The sequence below is a fragment of the Polypterus senegalus genome, chromosome 13 (assembly GCF_016835505.1).
Source record: "Polypterus senegalus isolate Bchr_013 chromosome 13, ASM1683550v1, whole genome shotgun sequence".
Taxonomy (NCBI): domain Eukaryota; kingdom Metazoa; phylum Chordata; class Cladistia; order Polypteriformes; family Polypteridae; genus Polypterus; species Polypterus senegalus.
The window spans coordinates 104,564,345-104,591,122 of NC_053166.1; the positions used below are offsets into that span (position 1 = coordinate 104,564,345).

A 26,778-nucleotide genomic window follows, 5' to 3' on the forward strand; every position below is an offset into this window, starting at 1 on the left:
GTGAAAGCACAGGCTCCCCAGGACCCCACTCCGCTGTATTGTCTCCTGTTGACAGCAAAAATGGGAGTGAATGTGCAAGTGATGCAGGTCATAATAGTTCGCCAATTCCAGAAGATCACTTGAAACTGGAAATGGCCGTGCAGTCCATGCTTTCATCTACACCTCGCGAGCCAGAAGCGTCGACTGTAATAGGGATTGCCACATCACCTGCGGAGCACGAAAGCCGAAACGATCTGTCCGAACTGAAGGTAATGATCAAAGTAATGGCCACGGCCATAAATGAGCTTAAGAAAGACATTCAGAAAAATATAGAGAAAGAAATAAATGGTTTATGCAAGGCAAGCGAGAAGACAAACAAGAAGCTGAGGCTGGAACTGCAGGAGGTGTGGTTGGAGCTGTAGGACCAGCAGCAGGATAATAAAGACTTGGAAAAACGTGTATATAATTGCTTTGATGCAGCCTTTAAAGGTATGCTGGGAAAAATTGAGGAACACATTCAGGAAAATGCGTCTAAACTGAGAGCACTTACCGATCAGCTGTAAGACGTTAAGCAGACATCCACGACTCGAACTGAAACAGCCGAACATTTGGAATTAGTCCAAACCCAGTGAAATTCGTAGCTGAACTATTCTCAAAAATAATTGGAGAGGACTTTAAATCAGACACCGAGATAGCAGCAGCTTATCACATACGGGAATCAAATACCTCTAAACGTAGGACTCTTGTGCGTTTCAAAAGATTACAATCTAAGTTTAATGTAATGTCACTTCTCAGACAGAAACAAGAGATTATATTTCAAAATAACCACACTCGTATTTTCCCTGATTTCTCACCCTCAACAGCTGCTAAACGTGCCTCTTTTTATAATATTAAACAGCGCTTACGGAAAGCCGATATCATATATAGCCTCTTGTATCCTGCCAAACTGAAAGTGGATATTCAAGACAAGCATTACATCTTCACCACTATGGAGGAAGCAGAAAAAGAGTTAAGAAAGCTGATTCCCAGAAGATATTACCTGCTGTTTGATCCACTTGCAATGATACTGGTACCACACTTATACATCATTTTCTCTTATCTGCCACTTTCTGTGTATGTTTTAATTACAATTATACACGTATGTGTATGTGTGGAAGAAATTAAATTAGTAACATTTTTCTTTTTTTCTTTCTTTTTACTATTCTAAAGGAGACTGTTTAACATCATACCCTTGGTTTATTGTTATTGTTATTATTGCATTAGAGTTCACTATGCTTATCCAGGGCCACTTTTTAACACCATTCCCTGTGTTTACTATCTTAATATTTTATGCTTATAGTATTTAGACTTTATCAGCAATAGATATCTCTACTTTTTAATCCTCAAATGTTGCTGCTGGGGGGTTTTATTTTGGATGTGCTCTGTCTCTAGGTATGTCAGAGGACTGGAACTTTGTGAAGTGGGGTCCAGCCTCACATAGGGAGGCAAAATGCAGGGAGGAGATAAGGGGAAGGGGGAGTGAAAGAGAGCAAGCTATATCTAATCTATCCTTTTAATCCTTATAATTATAATTACCAATGTAACAATAGGCAGCATGGCAATAACTCCTGGAAAAATTGGAAATTAAGGTCAAAGCTGTCTCACATCCAGTTAAGACTACAAAATGACAAAAGAAAACACAATCAATGTTTCCATGATGGAACAGTTAACTTTGTGAGCTGGAATGTTAAAGGCCTGAATCACGAATCAAAGAGAAAGAAAGTATTCTCTCACCTAACAGGTCTAAATGCTAAAATAGTATTTTTACAGGAGACTCTCTTGTTAAGCAAGGATCAGTTCCGGCTGCAAAAAGACTGGACTGGCCAAATGTTCCATTCCAGCTTTACAAAGAAAACTAGAGGTGTGGGAATTCTTATACATAGAACAATCTCATTTGTGGTATCAGATGTAGAATATGATCCTAAAGGGAGATATGTGATTGTCATGGGCAATTTACTTAACTGTAAAGTTATTTTGATAAATGTTTATGCACCAAATGTGGATGATAGGGAATTCATGCAAAATGTATTTATATCTATTTCCAATGTGAACACCCATACAATTATAATGGCTGGGGACTTTAATTGTGTTTTAAATCCACACTTAGATAGGCCTCCTGACACAGGGGTGATAACATCTAATCACAACTTATCAGACCCCTGGAGATTTCTAAACCCAAACTCAAGAACATATTCCTTCTACTCACCAGTGCATCATTGCTACTCAGGAACTGATTATTTCTTTATAGATAACAATTTCTTGCCTACGATTAAATCTTGCAAGTACGATGCTATTGTTATTTAAGACCATGTCCCTCTGATCTTGGAGCTAAAATCATTATGCCCCACATGCTCATCTCGCAGATGGCGTCTTAACCCACTTTTATTAGCAATTGAGAATTGTACAGAGTTTATATCAAAATAAATCAGTTGTTTTCTAGACACAAATACATCCTCAGAGATCTGTGCAGAAATACTCTGGGAAACCCTGAAGGCCTTCTTAACAGGACATATTATCTCATATCTTTACCATAGAAATAAATTAGAAACCAAGAAAGTGTCAGAGCTAACCAGTGAAATTGCTAGAATAGATCAAGAACATGCCAGGTGTCCAAGTGAGGCTTTTCAAAGGAAAAGACAGGCTCTGCATTCAGAGCTCAACTGCTTAACAACTAAAGAAACTGAATAACTCATTTTTAAATCAAGACATCATTACTATGAACATGGAGAGAAAGCTAATAAGCTCTTAGCTCAACAAATTGACAAGCAAGACATTCACAATGCAATCCTAGCAATCACCAACACAAAAAGAGATAAAATCATTGACCATAAAAATATAATGCACACATTTAGAGAACCTTTGGCACTATCAGAATTACTAGATGCTATAAAATCACTTAAGAGTGGGAAAGCAGCAGGCCCTGATGGCTACCCTGTTGAATTTTATAAAAAATTCTCAACTCAGCTAGCTCCACTTTTATTAGCAACATTCACAGAAGCTAGAGACAATCAAATGTACCTCAAACTTCTTTCCTAAACAAAATAAGGACTTATTACAATGTGCATCAAAAAGACCAATTTCACTTCTGAATAATGATGTTAAGATACTCTCCAAAGTCCTAGCTAGAAGGATGGAGAAAGTGCTGCCCTTGGTAATTTCACAAGATCAAACTGCATTTATTAAAGGCAGACACTTACCTTCCAATCTTCAACGCCTGTTAAATGTAATATATTCACCCGCTAAGTCAAACACCCAAGAGATATTATTATCGTTGGATGCAAAAAAAGCATTAGATATGATTAAATGGAACTACCTTTTCACTACATTAGAGAAATTTGTGTTTGGCCCAAACATTTGTGCATGGATCAAACTACTGTATACCAATCCAGAAGCTTCAGTTTGTATTAACAAAATTAATTCAGACTACTTTAAACTAGAATGTGGTACCAGACAAGGATGCCCCTTGTCACCACTACTTTTTGCAATCGCCATTGAGCCATTGGCAGTTCACTGTTGAAAAGCTTATCAGATAAAGGGGATAATCAGAGAAGGACTTGAACAGAAAATTTCTCTATATGCAGATGATATGGTACTGTATATATCAGACTCACAAAACACTGTGCCATGCAGTCCTAACAGCACTTATAGAATTTTCAAAGATTTCTTTTCTCAGAATTAATTTGAATAAAAGTGTTCTCTTCCCAGTGAATCCTCACGCATACAATATCAGATTGGAGACCGTCCCTTTTATCATTGCAGATCAGTTTAAATACCTAGGGGTAAACATCACAAGTAAACATAAAGCTCTTTATCAACAAAATTTCGCCCTCTGTATGGAAAAAAATAAGCAAGACTTGTATAGATGGTCAACCCTTCATCTCACTCTAGCTGGAAGAATTAACGTTGTTAAGAAGAATATCCTTCCTAAGCTTCTCTTTTTATTTCAAAACATTCCAATATACATCAATAAATCATTTTTTAAGCAATTACATTCAACCATTACCTCATTAATTTGGAATTTAAAACATCCACATATCCAGAGAGCGACCCTACAAAGGCCTAAGGCAGAAGGTGGCATGGTTCTACCTAACTTTCAGTTTTATTACTGGGCAGCAAATATACAAGCTATAAAAACCTGGACATGGAAACAAATAGATGAACATACACAGGCTTGGTCCAAAATAGAAATAAAATCCTGCAGTACTTCTTTATATTCCCTGCTTTGTGCACCAATAAATGCAAATTATCGCCAATAAACTAAAATCATAATTGTGCTTCACTCACTCAGAATATGGAACCAATGTAAAAGATGGAGAATCTTTTATCTGTGGCACCTCTGCATGAGAACTATCTTTTTCAACCCTCGCAACCATATGCAGTTTTTAATATCTGGATAACAGTTGGGATTAAATTGCTTAGAGATCTTTATATATTCAACATCTTTGCATCCTATGAACAATTACATTCCAAATTTATCTTTCCAGCAACACATTTCTTTCACTATCTTCAAATTAGAAACTTATAGGATCTGTACAGAACTTTTTCAAAACCTGGCAGGATCTAATCAATAAGATTTTAGATTAAGCTCTTAAAGCACTGAGGAAGCAGATTCTCTCCCCATTTCTTTTTCTTCTCCATTTATCTTTATCCGCTTATTAAACTTATCAATTTACTCATTTTTACTAGCTTTAAGTTTTACACTGTTGGCCATGCTCTATTACTGAGGGGTGGGGGTTGATTTGTTTTCAATCCCATTTTTGTAAAAATTGATCTATTTGTATGGAACGATTACAATAAAATCAATAAAATTAAAAACAAAAAAGGATTAGGTGTGCTTTAGAGAGTCAGCTCAAGTTGGATGATTTGGAGACACATTTAGAGAGGCAAGATTGTGTTGGTTGGACATGTGCAGAAGAGAGATGTTGGGTATATTGGGAAAAATTGTTAAGGATGGAGCTGCAAATTAAAAAGGAAAGAGGAAGGCCTAAGAGAAGGTTTATGGATAATGTGAGAGAGGAAGTGAAGGTCATGGAGGTAACAGAATAAGATGCAGAGAACAGTAAGATATGGAAAAAGATGATCTGCTGGGACAGCCCCTAATGTGGGCAGCTGTGGTTTAGTGGATGTATGGCTCAGGAAAAAGTGTCTGTTTTAATAAGTAAATAATCAATTGGCCGCCTCATTCTCCATGGGTGCGCACTCACGCAGCTGCAAGGAGTTGGTGGAGTACTTGGGGCAATATTTACCTGCATGTGAAGGTGTGGTCTTTCTCAATTGCTTCATCGGCTTCCTACAGTATGCAATTGAGACGCTGAACCCACGGAGCCTTATAAGAATGAGTTGGCACAAGAATTATGAGGGAAAGACATAGGCCAATTGGCAAGAGAGATGAAAGGAGGTTAAGAGATAGAGAGACGAAAGGCAGGAGGTGGAGGTCTGGTGCAAATTAGCTCAAGAAAGATCGAGAAGGAAGACCTCCTTGATGCACATAAAGGGTTGCTTGGGGGCTGATGGCCACTCCAACTGAGTGACCTGGGTAACTGGAGTGGCTGCAACGTTGCTCAGTTGTAGTGACATGCTACAGAGAGGCAGTGTGGCTGCAGGGGAAGGACAGGCTGAAAGAGGCATTCAGCAGGTGGTGCCATGGACCACAGGGATGCCAGCCTGGCAGTGGAAGTCAAAGGCTTGATGGGGTGCCCTGCCTGGAGCAAGAGAGGGCTAGAAGGGCGAGAGCCTAGGAGCAGTGCTGGAGGTGGGCTGAGTTGCCGGAGACACGCCACCATGGATCAAGGACCCACTCTGCTTTAAATTAAGGAGATGGCCAGGTTTTAAAGGACTGCAGCAGGACTCAGGGTTTTTAAAGACAGCACTCTGTGTTTTAACCTCATCTTTAATGGAATATTTGATTGATTAGACTTTAAACTCGACAGAGATACCTTCTTTTTGTGGAGTCTTTATTTATTGACTATTTTACATTATAGTTTTTGGATGCCTTTTTTTTGTTGGATTGTTTAAATAAAAGCGCTGTTCTCTTTTACATAATCCCCTTGTTTAGTGTGTGTTCGTCCTCATCTGCTAGCTCCTTTCTCAGAAACATTATTGGATGTGGAGAGTTCAAGTGGCTCTTGGTACACCTGGTAGCGTAGAGCCGACTTGCACCATCACAGAAGCTGAAAGAAGAAGAAGTCAATATTTCAAGGGGTGCATATTAATACATTAATGACTTTCATCCACATCTTTATCCATTCTTAATGTGGCCCACTATTAATGAAAACCATATTGAAAATGTTGACTTCTTCATATTTGTGAGCAAAGGTATAACTTTTCTTTAACTGAAAAAAGAATAAAAATGACAAAAAAATCTGATCACAAGCAGAATTATCACACTTGCTTTAGAATCATTTCCTAATTGTTGTCATTTTATATTAACCTTGGGTCAGTTATGCCAGAAATTATATTAGAAATTTACTGTTATTACATTATCCACTTTCATTTTTCATATATTCAATGACTCTGCCAGTTCACTAAGACTCACCCATTCATTTCTTCCTCACACTGAGCCTGAAGGAAATAATAAGCAATGAAGAAATTTAGACATAGAATAATGGATAAAAGTTTTGCTAAGAAAATGTATGCATTTCACTTATAAAAACACATACTGTATTCTAAAGGGCTTTCATAATTAAACATGCTGAGGGGCAGTAGAGTACCCACGTGTTTACAGTCATCCTGATGCTCTGACTTTCAGATTGCATTCTTCCGTTTATGAAATGTGATCCCATTGTCACTAGCTTGTTAAGTTATTTTTTGTGTTTAGATGTACAACTTTTGATAAACCATATGCTTCCTATTGTCACCCTGCAGCTCCAACTGTAATGATACTGTATATTAGAGTAAACATTATTTGAATTTCTAAAGTCCATGACTCATGTCATTTTAGATGATTACGCTAATTTTCAGAGCTACCATCCCAGTACATATATCACCGATACCTATCAAATTTTTGCAGGTCAGCAAAGTGTGATGGACGGCTGGCAACTCATCCCAGCCGACACATCCCGGCCACTAGATGGCATCTTCCCTGCAGCATGGAGGTGCCCTGGATTCCCACAGGGCACCATGGGAGATGGAGTTCGGCTTCACAGCCCTGCTGGGTGCCGTGGGTGCCATTGTGTGATGCTGCATGGAGACGCGGAGATTTCTATTTTCCCTATAGCCCAGAAGTACTCCCAAGTCACAGGGATGGAAGAACAGAAGTACTTCCGGGCTGAAGAAAATATATCTTTATCTGACCCAGAAGTGCTATTGAATCACATGGACAGAAGGACAGGAGCAATTCCGGATCATGGACTATTCAAAGGACTGATCGAGACGTAGCAAGCTGAGCCAGAGTTGGGTGGTAGTGTGATGGAGCTGCTTGGAGGAGAGGAGGATTTATTGTATTATTGTTGTTATTGATTTGTTTATTGTGGTGGTTGTGGTGTTTGGAGTACAATACTGGGAGAAGAAATAATTAAAAGAATTCCTGGGGCCTCATGCATAAACGGTGCGTACACAAAGAAATGTTGCGTAAGAATGTTTCCACGTTCAAATCGCGATGTATAAAACCTACACCTACACTTAACCTACCCACCTTGTTGTATGCAAGTTCTCCGCTCAGTTTTGCAGACTGGCGGCACCCAGCGTCAAAGCAGTGCTACTGTTCCTGTGTGGTTACTCTTTATTTTCCTGACGCAGTTTTATAAATACACTGAAACTAACCGCATATTGTTTATTAGTGTAATGCATCTGATTGTAATTAACATATAACAATATAATGGTCCAGGGAATAGCCATACTATTCCAAATACCATACCTGCTTTAGCGTTGTTACTCTCACTGCACCTTCTTCTTCTTCTTTCAGCTGCTCCCGTTAGGAGTTGCCACAGCGGATCAGCTTTTTCCATATTACTCTCACTGCACCACTTGGAGTATTTATATCAATGTATCTGAGTGGGAAATCACAGCTGCAGCTGATAGGAAAGAGAATTATCGGTATACAGCATCAAGCCCACGCTGTCTCAGCCACAGCAAAACTTTTTCTTTCCTGTACGGACCTCGCGGTTCAGAAACGTTTCATCCCAAGAACTTTAAATGCACTCAATCAATTGCTCCTTGTAGAACTGCTTGTACTTATAAGTACAATCACCCCACTGTAAACTTGCACTACAGTTATAATATTACACAACCTGAGCCACTTTATAAAGCGCGTATTTACATATGATGACAATATCATTTTAAGATGAAGTGAAGACCAGTTTGGGCTTTAGCTGGTGGACCCACTATAAGCACCTCTGTTTTATTTTGATTTAGATCAAGAAAATTATTAGCCATCCAGGATCTTAGTTCAGACAGACAGTTATGGAGTTGATTTGTTGCAGAGTTGCAGACGGGAATATAAACCTGAGTATCATCAGCATAGCAGTGAAAAGAAATGTTAAATTTCCTAAAAATCGCTCCAATAGGGTGAAGGTATATAGAGAATAAAATAGGCCTGACCAATTGATTATAAATAATTTTTTCTAGAATTTTAGCCAGAAATGGCTGCTAGGAAATTGGACGAAAGTTGGTTAAAGCTCCAGGATCAAAGTCTGCCTTTTTTAGATGGGGATGGACTGCAGCATGTTTACAAAATGAGGGCACAGCCCCTGAACTAATAGAATCATTTATAATGGCTAGTAAAGATGGGCCCAACACATCAAAGGCTTCCACTAAGAGACGTGGTGGTACAATATCGAGGGGGCTGGAAGCTGGTTTAAGGGTGTCAACAGTTCTTTTTAGCATTGAAAGTGAGACTTGATCAAAGGAATCTAGAACAATGTCATGATTAACAGTATGAAGTTCATAGCCAGTTTGAACAATGCCACGGCGGATCGTATCAATTTTGCTGACAAAGAATGATAGAAACTGCTCACATGAATGAACAGTGCTATTTAATCCCATCATAGAATGAGGGTGAATGGCCGTATTAATTGAAATAAATAAAATCCTAGGATTGTTTGAATGACGAGATACTAAATTGGCAAAAAAGTCATGTTTTGATTTCTTAACTTCAGCCTGAAAATTGAAAAGAGAAGTCCTGAAAATCTGTTTAGAGATAGTCAGTCCATCTTTTTTCCAACGCCGTTCAGCAGTTCGACAGGCACAGCGCAACAATTGCGTAGTTTAATTTAGCCAGGGAGCAGGTCTTACCTTACAGGAGGAATTAAATTTTACGACAGAATCATCGTTATCATTATTTTGGTCATGCATATAAAGACTAGAGAAGATGGTTTTAAAATCAGATATAATAGAAGAATTTAAAAAGCGCGAGCAGTGTGGTGGACAGCTATTAGTCGGGAGATCAACAGTAATATGCAGATCCATCATTACAGAAAAGTGATCAGTGAAAGAAACATCACATAAATCAATACTGTTAAATGAAATATCACGAGTAAGAACGAGATCAAGAGTGTGACCGAGAGAGTGAGTTGGCGTATTAATATGCTGTATAAAATAAAATGAGTCCAATAGTGATAAAAAGTCTTTGACGAAAGGTTTCAATTGACAACAAACGTGAATCTTGAAATCACCAACAATAAATATTTTGTCATGAGAGAGGGTGATATCAGCCAGGAGATCAGATAATTCATAAATGAAAGTATCATTAATTACAGGAGGTCTGTAAACCACAGCAAACAACAAAGAAGAGGAGCTGCACACTTCCAAAAGTTGAAGTTCAAAGCTGCTAAACGGACCCCTTGTAAGGCTTCGACACAAGAACATACTTTTAAAAACAGTGGCAATGACCCCCATGACGAGTCAAACGAGGAGAGTTTAAAAATGAATAACCTGAAGGAACCAAGTCAGTGAAACATGAAGTGTCACCATTTAAAATCCAAGTCTCAGTGATGAAGAAGACATCCAGATTATTTGATGTAATAAAGTCTTGCAGAATAAAAGTTTTATTAGACACTGATCTCACGTTCAGGAGAGCAGCCTTGATAGAAGTAGAAGAGCTTGTTGCAGGATGAGTACGGGTGAGTGTGCGAAGATTAGCAGCATTTACTGCCTGATTGCACACTGCACAGTGTCCAGCGACCCATGAATCAGTGATGGATTCCTGAGCAGGAGAAGATGGGTCATAGACAACTCGCAGGCATCTGGAAACAAAGCTCTGGGACTTGAGTCGGTGTTGTTTACCAGCAATTCCGGCTCTTTTCCCACGACGGCGACAGGTGCGTTTGCGTCTCCGAGGGGCATTCAACTCACGGCGTCCAGGTGAAGAAGTCAGGAGATGAATAAAACAAAGGTGGAGGTTCACAAAAAATCCAATCAGAAGATGAAAATTGAGAGAAAAGTAGGCCAGAAAATATGTTTAGTAAAGACTCCCGATCATAGGACAGTGATCGTTGGGATGAACTAAAACATAAAAACAAAAAAAAAACATAGACTAGAGAGGTGAGTAGACGGCCAGCCACACCAGTCGGCGCCATCTTGAATTGGATATGACTTTAATGACAAAATAAACAACTTGATTAAAGTGGAAATTTCGAGATTGAAGTTGACATTTCGTGCTTTTTCCCCACTGTATACCTTTTTTTTCTCTGTACCCTAATAAGCTTTCATATGACACTCAGACGATGAGCTGCGACTCGCCTTTTCACAGCGACTTTGATATCTGACAACTTCTTTTTTATTTCCGCCTCTGTGCGACCTTGTGAATGTGAGCTTTAAAGTTTCTCCAACACGCTATGTCACTCGATCAACTTCCTTTTGTTGATTATACCATGGTTTAAATAAACAAATAGTATGGTTTTCCTTTGCCTCCACTTGGTATTCGCTAAAATTCTTATATTTCCCCCCAGGCTTTTCCCATTGTCTTTTCACAGAAAGCTGAGCTTAAGGGCGATTTATATTGATTTGCATATTCAAAGAGGTGTAATTCTGGGAGGAGTTGGGGCGGGACAGAAGGCGCGTGCACGAGCATTACTTTTAACGCTGACCGGGATTTATGGAGCGGAAGTTGGAGTACGTACAGATTCCTGTATCTGGATTTTTCTGTGCGTAAGCACATTTTGGGTTTTGTGTTTACGTCATGTCATAGTGCGAATTCTACGCACAGCGTTATGCATGAGGCCCCTGGTGCTTTTACTTGGAGTCTTGGACGTTTGTCTGTGTGGGTTTGAGGAGCGACAGCACCCTCTAGTGTCACACTAGTTTACTGTGAAATGCTGGGCAGGATATCCTTTCATTCTGGTTATACACAATATATTCTGTGAGGTTCAATTTGTTTACTAAACTGCCTGGGTATGGTTTTTTTTGTACACATATTCATTATAAGAAATCCTGAAAAAATGTTTATGCTTTCAGAAAAACTGTTCACCCTAGATGCATATATGGCCAATCCACCATTAGATTCTCATACTGAAGGGGCTGTGGTGCACTGGAATTAAAATGTTAAGAAATGGAAGAATGGATTCACATACTGTATATATGCCTCAACTGGGAAGAGTAATTGGTATGAATAAAAAGAGACAAAGCACTAAAAAGAATTGAGGATACCAATGTGGTAGTCACTTATACTTGAAGCAAAGTTTAAGCAATATATCTTTATGGATGAGCTCACAACAGAACTGAAGGCAACAGAGTTGAGTGGTGTTTTACATGGTAGAATAGAAGTGGTGATTCCAATGGAGCGGAAACTGGAAGTGACAGCAGTGGAACAATCGTCAGTCAGCTGGTCTGCAAAGGGAGAAAGAGAAGGAATTAGAGCACAGCACCAACTATTGGCTCGTTCAAGCCCATAAACTCTCTCCCATGTGCATGCATGTGACATTACCCCTACCAAGCCCAGACCCATCGGGTCAGGTGGTCTGAACTGAGCCATTGTTAAGCCTGCAAAAAAGCATCAGTATTGGCAAGCAAAGTACCTCAAGAACCACCTTGTGACTTGCGGATTTGATTCCTTTTGTACTGCCATCCACTGAAGAGGAGCATGGTGTGGAAGAATAATTCACTGCATAACAAAGTTTTCCTTCTTGAACACTGTTGGGTGTTTCTTATAGATTTTTGGGCGCTGATCACGAATATCACATCAAAATTTACCCATCATGTACCATTTCAGTTTTGTCATAATTTTTTCTTATATTTGTATCCAAACATTTTCGCTCCCAAAAGTGACTTATCAACAACGGTTTGTGCAGCCTGGGCATCTCCAGGCATGGAATCAGGCCAGGTTGGAAGCGGTTCTGTGGAAGTTGACATCCTGGGCATGCCTTACAGGTCTGAACGAGCTTGATGCGGTCTCAGGATGCTATAAAGGAGGCTTGCATACACTGATCCTGCTCATTTGGTTTATATAGATAGTCAGTGTGTATGTATAATATCAGTATAGTAAAGTATAGTATCTGTAGCAATATAACAGTAAGTAAGCTTGATGCTATAGACGTTTTGGTGTCGGGCGATATGTCTCGTCAATTTCGTAACGGCCGCGTTAGATTTTGCTATATCTGTGGTGAATATACACTTGCGCCTCAGAGACATTGGATGACAGCTCTTGTGAAGAAAGCTTATCATCTGTAGTTCAGCTGCAAAATTAGTGATCAAGACAAGGAATGGGTGCCTCACATTTGCTGTGCAACATGTGCTATCAGTCTGAGTGCCTGGCTCTCCAATGATATGGCGAGAACAGAAAGACCATGTGACGGACTATTACTTCTGTTTGACTAATGTGTCTGGTTTCTCTGCCAAAAACAAGAAGTCAATTGAATATCATAATCTGCCTTAAGCAATGAGACCCGTGGCACATGATGACAGTCTTCCAATTTCGAAACCACCAGAGGATTGGACCTTAGACGAAACAGATGAAGAAACTGCAATGCAGAGTACTGACAGTGCAATTGACGCGGATTTTGAACCATGCTCATCAGGCGCTCCACATCTGATAACACAGTCCGAATTGATCGATTTGGTCAGAGATTTGTGTTCAAGACTGCAGGAATGGTGTTTGCTCTCACCAGGTATGAAAATTTCTGTGTTTCGAGGCCGACATCATGATATAACCAAAGGTTTTTGCACAAATCGACAGTCTCTGTTTCTGTTGTGACATTGAAGGATTGTTCTCAGCCTTGGGTTGTAATCACAACCCGGAAGACTGGAGTCTCTTCAGTGACATGTCAGTATTAAGCCTGAAAGCTGTTCTGCTACCCAATGGCAATGTTTATCCTTCACTACCTGTTGGCTATGCAGCACACATGAAAGAAATGTATGAGAATATGGAACCGTTGCTGAAGCACGTCCAGTATAGCAGGTACAACTGGAATATCTGTGGAGATCTTAAAGTCATTGCTCTGTTACTAGGACTGCAGCTCGGCTATACAAAGTACTGTTGTTTCATCTGTGAATGTAACAGCCGTGCCAAAGAGTCGCACTATTCTCGAAAGAACTGGCCACTCCGTAAAAAGTTACTTCCAGGACAGAAAAAGTTTGTCTGGCTTGGGGACCAATACGATGGGGCTAAACCAGGGACTATAACTTTCCGTGATAACATCAAGGTCCAACATGTGCTTCATCTCAAGCTTTGCCTCTGAGAGTTGATATGGGCATTCTCGGATGATCACCTCAGGTTCCATCAGAATGTTGTGTGCAATTAAAGAGGACCTATTAAGTTTTTTGCCCACCACCTCTAGGACAAACAGGATAAATACTTCGAACTCCTGTCCTTGTTTGGCTGTCAAATTGGTGCCAAAATAAAGGGCTAATCTTTGAGCAAAGTAGGAATGTCGCTGACTGTAAAGAATTTTAATCAATATTTTTAACCAATTCATGATATAATTTTACAATTTAATACATGTATATACTTATGTGAAGTTATAACAATTAATTATTAAACAAGGATAAGAACTGAATGTAACTAAAGGGTTAACTAAATGTTGTTTTAAACCTAGGCATGTGAGGCTGTTGCCTCATCTTAAAGCAGCCACCAAGATAGTTGCTAAGGGTAAAATGAAGCAGGCAGGTAACAAATACCTCTTTAGAGAGCAGGAATAAACTAATGGGAAAGCCCAAACACCCCTCCTATGAAGCAGTGTTAAAATCAATAGAAGAGTTTGTAGATCACCCCTATTAAAAGGCAATATTCAGATTAATGAGAGGATCAAAAGGAGTCAGAAAACACCAGAGGTACTCATTGAATGGATAAAGCTATGCATATTAAGTGTCTAATGAATGATGTGATGTATTGGATGAGGTAATGTAGCAGAAATGAATAAAGGGAGATGAATTGTTTTATTGAGTGCTCCCTCCTTGGACTGAGACGTGTGTACAAATAAACACTTGTTCTGCATTTTCATCTGGTCTCCATGAATGACTTCTTTGAACAGAGAAAAGTTTTTCCAATACAACTGGAGTGGGTAGTCAGGTCCTGATCCTTCCACGGCTACAACAGATTGATGTGATACTCCTGTTTGCTCAGCTGACAATTAGGATGTTTCACCAAATAGTTGACAAGTCCTTTCTTATTATTAATATCATATGGTCCTACCAATGAGTCAATAATTTGAAGTGGGATGTGGGTAAAAGGACCATGATGCAGTCTTTAGAATGGAACTGGATAATTGTTCCATGATTGTAGCAATGGAACTGTGCTGATTGCACTTTCTCCATGTGCTCTTTAATAACTGGCCAGATTTTCTCAAATTTATCACATAACTGTGCATTATATTTCAATATACTGTATATTTATAGAAGGTAGTTCTTATTCCTTCTGTCCTTCTTTAAGTATGTCCAATAAGCCCCGATGTAGTCGCACATATAGAAATTCAAAGGGGGAGATCCTTGTAGAGGCCTGGGGAACTTCCTAATAGGCAAATAATAAACGGGGAGTAATTTATCCTAGTTCCTCCCAACCTTGCTAACCACCTTACAAAGCATTTGTTTGAGGGTCTGGTTGAACTCCACTATGAGATCATAAGTTTGAAGATGGTATATGGAGGTCTTTAAGTGCTTAATCCTGAGCAATTTGGCAATGTCCCTGAATGTCTCCAAGGTCTGTTAAGACTTCTTTAGGGTTGTCGACACACGCAAAGACCCCTACCAATTCTCAAGGAATATTTTTTGAATTGTCAGGTCGCAATGGGATAGCCTCAGGATATCGGGTAACATAATGAACTAACATGAGGATATATTTATGTCGTCTAGCAGAAGGTTCAAGGGGTCCCATGATATCGACCCCTATGTGTTCAAAGGAGATATCTATTTGGGGAATAGGAACTAGAGGAACACAAAATTGCAATCATGAATGGAGTAATATTCATTTATTTAGATTTTTACAGGTGACTGTTAACATTTAGTGTGGCATTGTGCCACAGTGTCAACTTTTGCTGTCTCATACATCCAAGAGACTGGATTTGGACACTGCCTTGGTCACTATCCATACAATGTTAACATGCTCTCCCTGTGTCTATTTAGGTTTTTTCCAAGTGCTCTGACTGTTCATACTGCATTTCAAACTGATTCATGTTAGGTTGAGTGGTACCTATTAAATAAGTCTGAGTGATTATATGACATATCTCTGCAACATCGCATGGACATCGGGGGCAGTGCCTCTGGACTGGCAAACTGGGGTGGTGGTTCCCCTTTTTAAGAAGGGTGACCGGAGATTGTACTCCAACTATAGGGGGATCACACTCCTAAGCCTCCCCAGTAAGGTCTATTCAGGGGTGCTGGAGAAGAGAGTTCAGTCGATGGTCGAATCTTGGATTCAAGAGGAACAATGCAGATTCCGTTACCGCCATGGAACACTGGACCAGCTCTACACCCTGACCAGGATCCTGGAGGGGGCATGGGAGTTTGCCCAACCAGTCCACAAGTCTTTTGTGGATTTGGATAAGGCATTCGACCGTGTCCCTCGAAACATCCTGTGGGGTGTGCTCCAAGGATACGGGGTATAAAGCTCGTTGTTACGAGCCATCCAATCCCTGTACAGGAGGAGCAGGAGCTAGGTCTGCATTGCCAGTAATAAGTCGGACTCGTTTCCTGTTGCGGTTGGACTCCGCCAGGGCTGCCCTTTGTCACCGATTCTGTTCATAAGTTACATGGACAGAATTTCTTGCCGCAGCCAAGGAGGGGAGGGGGTCTTGTTCGGTGACCTCAGAATCTCGTCTCTGCTATTTGCAGATGATGTGGTTCTGTTGGCTTCATCGGACAGTGACCTCCAGCTCTCACTGGAGTGGTTCGCAGCCGAGTGCAAAGCAGCGGGGATGAGAGTCAGCACCTCCAAATCCTAGGCAATGGTTATCAGCCGGAAAAGGGTGGAATGCTCTCTCCGGGTTGGGAGCACAGTACTGCCTCAAGTGGAGGAGTTAAAGTATCTCGGGGTCTTGTTCATGAGTGAGGGAAGAATGGAGCAGGACGTATACAGACGGATTGGTGCAGCATCCGCAGTAATGCAGGCTCTGCAACGGTCCGTCATGGTGAAGAGAGAGCTGAGCCAAAAGTCGAGGCTGTCGATTTACTAGTCGATCTACGTTCCTACCCTCACCTATGGCCACGAACTTTGGGTAGTGACTGAAAGAGCAAGATCGCGGATACAAGTGGCCGAAATGCGTTTTCTCCGCAGGGTGGCTGGACTTTCCCTTAGAGATAGGGTGAGGAGTTCAGTTATCCAGGAGAGATTCAAAGTAGAGTCACTGCTCCTCCGCATTGAGAGGAGTCAGTTGAGTTGGTTCAGGTATCTGGTTATGAAGCCCCCTGAACGCCTCTCTGGGGGGGTGTTCCGGGCATGCCCCACTGGGAGAAGGCCACGGGGCAGACCCAGGACATGCTGGAGGGATTATATCTAAAACTAAACCGGAGAAACCCATGCAGACAAGAAGTGAACCCGGGTCTCCTAACTGCGAGGCAGCAACGCTACCCACTGAGCCAGCTTAAGGTTTATTTTTTACATTTTTCAACAACACCTGTATTGAAAACCTACTGTAGTGTTAACCTAGTGATTTCACAAAACCAAAAGGTAATAAAGCTGACAATTCTTACCTGAAGTTGTTGTACTGTTATAGATGTGTGTTTACTTGTATTAAATTGATTACCAATAGATTAAAACTATTTGCTTTAAAAGTGTTTTCTCATGTACAGCAACATTTTTTGATCACAGCCCCCATTCTCCTGCCATTGTTTTCCTTAAATTTGCTTTTCTAGTTTCATACAATTCAGTTCTCGATCCATATTATGTTTTATAGGCAACCTCAGTCCAGGGGCCACATGCATAATGCTGTGCGTAGAATTCGCACTATAACATGACGTAAGCACAAAAGCCGAAATGTGCTTACGCACAGAAAAATCCAGATGCATAAATCTGTGCGTTCTCCAACTTACACATTCTTCCACTACATAAATCCCCGTCAGCTTGAAAAGTAACGCTCGTGCACGGGCCTGCTGTCCCACCCCAACTCCTCCCAGAATTACGCCTCTTTGAATATGCAAATCAATATAAATAGCCCTTAAGCTCAGTGTTCTGTGAAAAGACAATGGCAAAAGGACAGAGGAAAATAGAATTTCAGCGAATACCAAGTGGAGGCAAAGAAAAATGTACTATTTGTATGTTTAAACAGTGGTATAAACAACAAAAGGAAGTTGATCAAGTGACATAGCGTGTCGGAGAAACTCGGAAGCTCAAGTTCACAAAGTCGCACAGTGCCCGAAATAAAAAAGAAGTTGTCAAATATCAAAGTTGCTGTGAAAAGGCGAGTTGTAGCCCACCGTCTGAATTTCATATGAAAGCTCATTAGGGAACAGAGAAAAAAAAATAGACACACAGTGGGAAAAAAGCACGAAATGTCAACTTTAATCTCGAAATTTCCACTTTAATCATGTAGTTTATTTTGTCATAAAGTAGAACATCATAAACTTCATCTTAAAATCGTTTAATTTACTAATTTCTTAAATCCCATCGTAATTAAAGTAGCACGTTATATGCTTTGTTTTGTATTTGATCTTCTATGTGCTCTATGTGTGTGAATCATTACATGCTTCTGGGTTTTGTCTTCCTCTGACATGACACATGATCCATTACATTCGTAATATTACAGCTCTCTGAATAATTAAAATACTGAGATGTATACTTGATATCATTTTCATGATGATAGGAGTTAAAGCATGTTATTAAACATTTGAACACGGTGGCACAGTGATTGTGCGTGACTTTCGAAGAATTTATTGCAGCAGTACTGTCTCTTTCAAACATACTAACCCCGAATTCCTGTCCTTACCTTTCTTTTTCCAAATACCCAATCGCCACACAATCAGTTCTGTAATAGACTTTAAGCCATCTGTAAGCTTATAACGGCAATTCTTCAAAACTTTTAAGGAACACTGAAATATCTTCGTAGTACATGTTTAATTATTCTATCCTTCACGCCAGTCCCAGTGAAGTATAGAGTACGAGGCAGGAACAATCCTTTAATTAATTAACAATATAGATTATTTAAATGAAGTTAAAGTTTTATCTTTATAATATAATAAACATATTTTGCTGCATTTCATCTTTAAAATGATATTGTCATCATATGTAACTATACTCGCTTTATTAAGTGGCTCTGGTTGTGCAATATTATAACTGTAGTGCAAGTTTACAGTGAGGTGATTATACTAATAAGTACATACAGTTCTACAAGGAGCAGTTGATGGACTGATGGAGTATGTTTAGAGCTCCTGGGATGAAACTTTTTCTGAACTGCAAGGTCCGTATAGGAAAGGTTTGAAGCGTTTGCCATTTGAGAAGCAGTTCAAATAGAAAACATGGCTGAGGCAGCGTGTGCTTGATGTTGTATACCAATAATTCTCTTTCTGATCAACTTCTTCGAGTGGTGCAGTGAGAGTAATATGAAAAAGATGATCCGCTGTGGCAACCCCTAACGGGGGCAACTGAAAGAAAAAAAAGAAGGTGCAGTGAGAGTAACAATGCTAAAGCAGTTATGGTATTTGGAATAGTTTGACCATTTTATTGTTACAGGTTAATTACAATCAGATGCCTTAAACTAATAAACAATATGTAGTTATTTTCAGTGTATTTATAAAGCCGCTCCAGGTATGTGGATCTGAAAAAGAAAGATAAACCACACAGGAACAGTAGCACTGCTTTGACGCTGGGTGCCGCCAGTCCGGCAAAATCGAGTGGAGAACTTGCGTATGACAGGGTATGAGGTACCGTTGAAATGTGCGGGGCTTTACACCAAGTTTAGGTTTTATACATCGCGATTTGAACGTGGAAATGTTCTTACGCAACATTTATGTGCGTACGCACCGCTTATACATGAGGCCCCAGATGATTCAGACTATCAGAGGTGGTTTTAAATTAATTGTTTTAGTTTTTGATTTAGTTTGTGGCAATTAGGCTGATGGGCAGAAAGCTCAATTTTGGTCTAATCAGACTACAGAACATTCTTTCATCTTACTTCACAGTCTCCCATGTACATTGTGGAAAATCCTAGCCAAATGTTATTTTTTTTGCTACTCTCCCATAAATGTGCAACTAGAAAAGCACCTAGGTAATAGAGGTTGTATACACAGTTTCAACATTCTGAACCACTGTAGCTTGTAACTCTTTCAGAGTTATCATAGGTCTCTTGGTAGCTTCCCTCACTGGATGGCCTGCTCTAAGCAGATTTACAGCTCTGCCACTCCTTTTTTAATTAATGATTGACTTAACTGAACTCCATGGAATATTCAGTGATTTGGATGTTTTTCTATATTCATCCTAGCTTGTGCCTTTCAAACTTTTTTCACAGACTTGCTTGGAATATTTTTGCCCTCACTGAGTAGATTAGGTGATGGCTACAATCAAATGTAAGTTGTCAATTTTTTTAGCCTTCTTATCAACAATACAGCTTGTGCATTCAGGCATTGCAATTTACAAAACACAAACAAGATTTTTAAGCAAATGGTTGCAAAAATTACATTAAAATCGACTTTGAATCTTAGGGCACAGCAAGACGAAGTCCACAATTCCTTTTTCATACAGTACATAATACCCAGAATGCCACTAAAAGCCAAGGAAAGAGCCATTGTCATGCTATAGGCAGACATGTCTTATGGTAGCATTTTCAGACACTTTGGATTAAGCTGTTCCACTGTGTACCCACTGCAGACAAGGTATTAGCAAATGGACAGGCCAGGTGACCAGTCAAAGATGTGGTCGTCTTTAAGTGATTACTCCATTGCAGGACTAACATATCAGTTGGAGCCATTGTTTCAGATCTGTTGCTGAAACTGCAGGCAAACACAATGCTCACATCAGTAACTTTTATATACTACCACCTGTAAATTCAAAATATCATATACTGTAGATATATATTTTCATTAATATGCTGCCTTATTTCACACTACTGTTTATTGCACTTTAATGTACTATTTGCACTTTCTGATTAGATGCTAAACTGCATTTCTTTGTACTTGTACAATAACAATAAAGTTGAAACTAATCTAAAATTTTCTTTTCTTTTTCAATTATTATCATTTGTTTATTTATTTTGCAGTAATGAATAATTTATTTAAGTCCAATAACTGTTTCTGTAGGTGACTGATGATACTTTTTAAGTTTTCAGGATAATCTTTGGTTATAACGTCTTTTCATTTACGTATAGCAGAAGCGAAGCTTTAAACCACAAACACAGAAGTACCACGAACGAACCCAATTTATGCACACACACATGCGCGCGCGACCTCGCTCGCGTTCGCGTCCTCTCTCTTTCTCATAAACGCGCGCGCGCGCGCGCGCTCTCACCCGTGGTGCCCCCTCCCTCTGCTCTCTAACCCTTGTCTCCTCCCAAAATGTCTCAAGACTCTTTTCAGAGGCAATCACCTGAACGCCGTAAGCGACGAAACGTTCTTTTCGAAGTAGAGATTCTGTGCGCCTCCGCCTTGGATTACAGTCGAGATCCCGAAGCTAGTTTTAAAGTAAAAAGAAATCTGCATTGGTACCTTCTGCTGACAGCATATTAAGAATAAAAGCTGTTTCTTTTTTTATACTTGCAGAAAGAAGCACTGAAGTGCTGATCTACGATACGTTGTGTGACTTGGTGTCTTACTAGCTCTCTACCCCCACTCTTTCTAAAAAGTTTTTTGTGAACTGCTTTTCGAGGGAACTTCCTTTTGCTGCATATTTTCAGTCGTGGAATCAATGTGCAAATCGGTGCAAATCCGAGACATCCCGCGTTCACCAAAACGGTAAGATAAAGAAACGAGCCACCAGCTCGAACACACTCGTGTGTGTGTCTGTGTGTTTTGGGGGTGGGTGGGGTGCAGTTTCTTACAGTTCAGCACAGAAACTTTGTAATTGTAGCACTTCTAAGATAATTCTTTCCAAAATGAAAATTCACCTTTCTTGCAAATTAGCACCCTGCTGTTCTTGTGCGTGATAGTCACATCTTCAGTCATGTACTTGACCTCTGCTAATGGAATGTACTCGCACTTTTCTCTGATCCTGTTTTTTGTGCGATTTCAGCTCGGCCATATGTCGCTGATTAAAGTTCCGTGTCAACGTTTACGACTAAAATCTCCGGCACTTTGGTGTGAGAATATGTGTCTAGTCACACTATGAGAGCGTGGCATCCGAGTATTACTGTATTGATAAACTCTAGACACCTGAATAATTTCTGTTCTACGGGCAAATAAAGCCGGTTTTAGTTGCATTTTGATACATCGTTGGCATCCGAATATTTGGCAGTCTTATTTTGAGATATGGTCTAAGGAAGCACGAGACTAGTTAAATGCTTAAAAGTAAGCTTTTCGTTTTTTGCAGAATTAAGTAAATTATCTCATGTTTCGTTTTAAAAAAGATCATGTTATTAACGGATGTTGCGTGAATTTGCATGTAGTTGAAACACACTTGCGAACATGTATATATTGAGCAGTAGAGATTTACTGATCATCCTCAGAGTTATACTGTCAGACGGGGTTGTGTAGGTTGGATACAGTAGTTCAGACTAACAAAGTGTATATATATAAGTGTACAACTATATTGTACATATCATCTCCCGAGAGTCAATATGATTTGAAATGTTATATTTACTTATCTTTTCCAATTACCACTGTTCAGAAGGAAACGATATTTATACCTGCAAATAGCTAAGCAAAAGCAGAAGGAATGATACAAAAGCAGTTTGTTCACTATGAATTCCGCCCAAATACACAACTACGAGCGATTATTATCTCAATATCGTTGATGGTAAATGTTGATTGATAATTAAACTGATATGTGGCTTTCTGTTGTGTTTACTGCTGAGAAGTAGTCACTTCTTTTCAGCATTAAATCGGAGATAACGAGAAAGGCAAAAAATCATAATGGAGTAGAACAATAGTTGGTACAACTACTATTTCTCTTGATTACGGTGAGAAACAGGAAGTAGAGCACTCAGGGACAAGTGATCAAGGGTATTATGGTTTTGCCTTTTTATATTTTTTACTTTTTTATTTAGTATTTCTGACTTAATTTAGAAATTTTGTTTAGCTTTGCTTGGATTTCATAAAGTGTTTTTAATTTTACAAGTAGTTTAGATTTTATTTCACAAAGACATTTCTATTTTATTTATACTGTATACTAGATATGTTACTCAGCATCGTCCTAGCAATGGAACTCGGTTATAGTACGAGAAAAAAACAATAGATTTTCTGATGTATAAGAAGCAATGTAACTGAGTACGTTTCTGTATACATTATTTTAGTAGTTTTTTTTTTATGTTTTTTTTTTTTTTAATACCAGGTTGTTAATACTCTTAGTTCACTTGAGCTCATTACAGTAAAATATTTCTGCCTTGGCTCAGCTTTGGATTGTCTTACTGACTTGGCATTTGTTGGTGATCAATGCAAAACAGAATTTTACAGGAAACTATTATGTTGAATTAAAACAGGTTATTAGTAGAGGTAATGGGAATTTTGGATTTGATTGTAATTTCACCCTGTAGCACATCCTGTAAAAATGGCAGCTTCTATCAGATTTGAATGTAATACTTTGATCTGTGCTCTTATACCATTACAAGATTTTGGAGGGTTTAGATATATAAATATAAAAATTGAAATCAGCCTATTTTATGGAATCAACTGTTTATCTCAGAGAGAGTGGAGAATTAAAAATGGCATTACATTAAAACTGAAATAAAAATCGAAGTAAACTTTGAAAATGACGGAAAAGTCAAATACAGAAAAACTAGTATGTAATGTCAAAACATAAGAGTTGCCAAGATTGAGGTGCCAGTACATAAGCACAGCAAGCACTTCATGGGCAAAGAGTGAGAGCATGGAACAGTTGCATGGACATATACTGAAAAAAAGCAAACCACATCTGAGATTTTGAGCAATGTGTGTATGTGTATACAGTATATTTGACATATCAAATGTTAACAACAAAGAGGGTTTGATCCTTCAACTGTCTATTTTAAGAGAGAATAAAAAAATGGAGGAAAAATATTTGAAAACATTATTCTAGCACCAACTTATTTTCATATTATTGGGTATTATCAGTTGTGAAGCTAAGCTAAAATAATAATACTAATAACACTATCAGCAGATTTAGTTTCTCACCAGTTTGTAGACTCTACACGTTTTTTCAAGCTACCAGTAAACTTTACCTGTAGTTCAGTAGACACACTACTAATTTAGTCATTGTAGAGGTTTGTTTTGCTTCATTGCCAAAGTCTTTTTAAAGCACAAGTGTTTAGTTAACAACAACAACATTCTGTTTAGATATATAGATTTAGTGAAACCCTCAATTGTTGAGGAAAACACCTAGGAGGTATTCCACAAAGCGTGCTTAGTGAGTAAGCCTTGCTTAAATTGAGACTCCGGGCTTAGCTGTACTGGTTTCAGTTTCACCAAAAGGCAAGTCATATTTGGTAACTGAGGCAGCTAAGTGTCATCTCTTAGCATAGTTCATAAGTGTCTAAAGATAAATTTCCTTTGAAATTAATAGAGTTTTTCTGATTCTGATAATGTTGTGGATAGGGAATTTGTAAAAAATTAGAAACATAAACTTGGGGGAAGGTTCCAAAGTGTGTATTTGTTTTTTTTTTTGTTTTTGTTTTTTTAAACGTATCTGATGTTGCTGAATTATATTTTAAATAAATCTTGCATGTTAATTACATATAGTTAAATCATTATAACCTAAACTATCCCTAAAAATAAATGACATTTAAATTATATAGTTTGTTGCCATCTTTTTTGTGTCAAAGACAGGATGTTTTTAGCATATCTAATGTTGCTGCATTCTTAGTTACACTATCATTTAATCTGGTATCTTTGTTTTAAAATAACATAACATTAAAAGCTACTGTATATTGTCAATTGAAAATTACAAGAGTTAATATATCACATTTAAATTATGTATTGCGTTCTAATTGCTTCTTTTTGTTAAAATGACAAAATGATGAAAAGATAATGTATTAAAATACTAGGTTAAAAAGGCGTGCTCCTGAATGTGAAAATCATCATTTATAAAATTTACCAATTCTAAATCGGTAAACTTGTAACACTAAAACAGCACAAAGATGTTTATATTAATGTAATACTCAAGAAAAGAATGCCACACTTCAAGACCTTTCATATAAACTATGGTGTACTCATGTCCTCACATACTATGTACAGCTTTTAAAACGCCACCACAAGTATCAAATAGTATATCTCTGCTTAAGGGTTTTGAATTATGCCTTGATATACAAGAAATGCAAACAAAGCTAGCAGCTTGTCATGACTGACACCAGGCCCCATGTACACCCTACCCTTTATCTCATTCACAGTTACATTTAACATACCATCACTTATGAACAGGATGAAATTCTGAACTGGATGATCTGTATTTGATATATCTATCTTGTGCCCTGGAGATCAAGTGAATGGCAGCTTTGAAAATAGCCCAGGGAATTTTATACACCACACACATTTAGAAATGGTATTATAATTTACTGTTTGTGCACAGTCATCACCTTTGTATACTTTACTGTCCATTAGTACTAGAATCTCTAATGCTGTCATTGTTCATTGCCTAAGAATTGTCACTATTCTCACTCAATAAATCACTTTGTTCATCATGTGCTTTATGTTCTTGCCCTGCCACTTGAAACATCGTATAAACAGCCATACTCCATCAGTAGTTACTGTTCACTAGAGACACATAGATGATGGTGTGTGACTAGCGGTGATGAATTATATCGGGAATAATAATAAAGGAGTTAAAGAGCAACTAGAGAGGAGAGAGAGAGGTTGGGAGCATGCACGTCTAGAGGCATGAATATTTTTTTGAAAAACAAAGAACAAATATTTAATCATTTATTTGATTAATTCTGGGTCTGCTTCAGGCCATGTTAGCCTGTGTATAGAACCAGCTCTGGCATAACTAGAATATTTTTTGTAGTTTGTTATATTTAAGTTTGTCCTTTCAGCCAGTGTAATAGTTTGATAGAGTGTTACTTTTTCATCTTGGTTTTATTATTTTATTTATGATTTGTTTTTATTTATAAATAGTTTTTGCCTTCATTTTAGTTTTCATTTATGGTAATAACCTTGAAAGAGGATATGAATCTCTCTGATCTCACCAAATTGTATTCTCAGGCATTTTTCACAGATGTATTACCTTTTATTTGTTCTAAGTGTACAAAGTAACATTTGATGAAAAAATAATTTATGGCACCTTATTAAAATGTAATATTCCATCTCTCTCTATTAGTGCTTATCATCTGCAAATTTAAGACGTTTGACAAACTGGCAGAGGTACAGTCATTTGTATAAAGTGAAAAGTGTAGTGGAGAAAGGACACATCCCTGCGATGCACCAGTACTAAGGGTTAATTAAACTGCATGTACTGTTTCCTTTCTGCAAGAAAGTCTGTAATGGCAGATTAAAATAGGCAGATAGAGTTCAGTGAGTTTTATGTCTAGGATCTCCTGGGATGTTTTGCAGTGATGACATGAGGGGGAAGCTGAGATGAAGAGTAGTTAGTGTAGATTAGTAACAGGTAGATTTATGTCCCATTGTCTTTCAAAACAACCATAAACTGATTTAACTAATTAGCCAGACTGGATTTAGCCGAACTGTTTGTTTCTTGTAGTTAATGACTTTTTTAAGGCCTTTCCAGACTGATGCGCTATTATTTGCACTCAGCTTATCTGAATACTGTACTTTGTTTTCGCACCTTTCATCTCTTTCTTCAAGATATACTTGCCTTTCTTATATTCCTCACGATTACCAGATCTGAAAGCACACTCTTTGTCCTGCCGCAGTCATCTGAGCTCTGGGGTGAACCAAGAGTTATCACTGCTAAACTTCAAAATTACTTTTATTGGAATGCAAACATCTTCACAAAAACCTACATCATCAGTGTATTCATGTGTGTAGGATGTTGTGGTTTTGAAGGGACTACAGTCTATACAAGCAAAGCAAACCTGAAGCTTCTCTGTTTCCTTGCTTGTCCACTTTCTAACTGTTCTTTTTACTTACTTTATAGTTTTTAGCTTTAGTTTGTAAGCAGGAATAAGGTAAATCATAGAATGATCAAAATTACCAATGGGAGAGGGCATGATAAGCATTCTTAATAGCTGCATAGCAATGATCTAGAATATTTCCATATCTGGTAGGACATTTTATTTGCTGTTGATATTTAGGAAGATCTGATTAAAATTAACATGGTTAAAATCACCCAAAATAATGATTTGCCAGTCTGGGTTTTCTTTTTCAATTTCAGTAATTACATCAGCA

At 38.6% G+C, this 26,778-nt stretch overlaps 1 protein-coding gene across 1 annotated transcript in view; it reads left to right on the plus strand.

The window, feature by feature from the left end:
• Positions 1–20,847: 20,847 nt before the first annotated feature.
• Positions 20,848–26,778, plus strand: part of LOC120542179 (neurotrophin-4-like) — a 164,142-nt gene continuing 158,211 nt past the window's right edge. The window contains exon 1 of the mRNA XM_039774446.1: positions 20,848–21,261. The gene's annotated coding sequence lies outside the window, so the exon portion shown is untranslated. The remainder of the gene's footprint in view (positions 21,262–26,778) is intronic.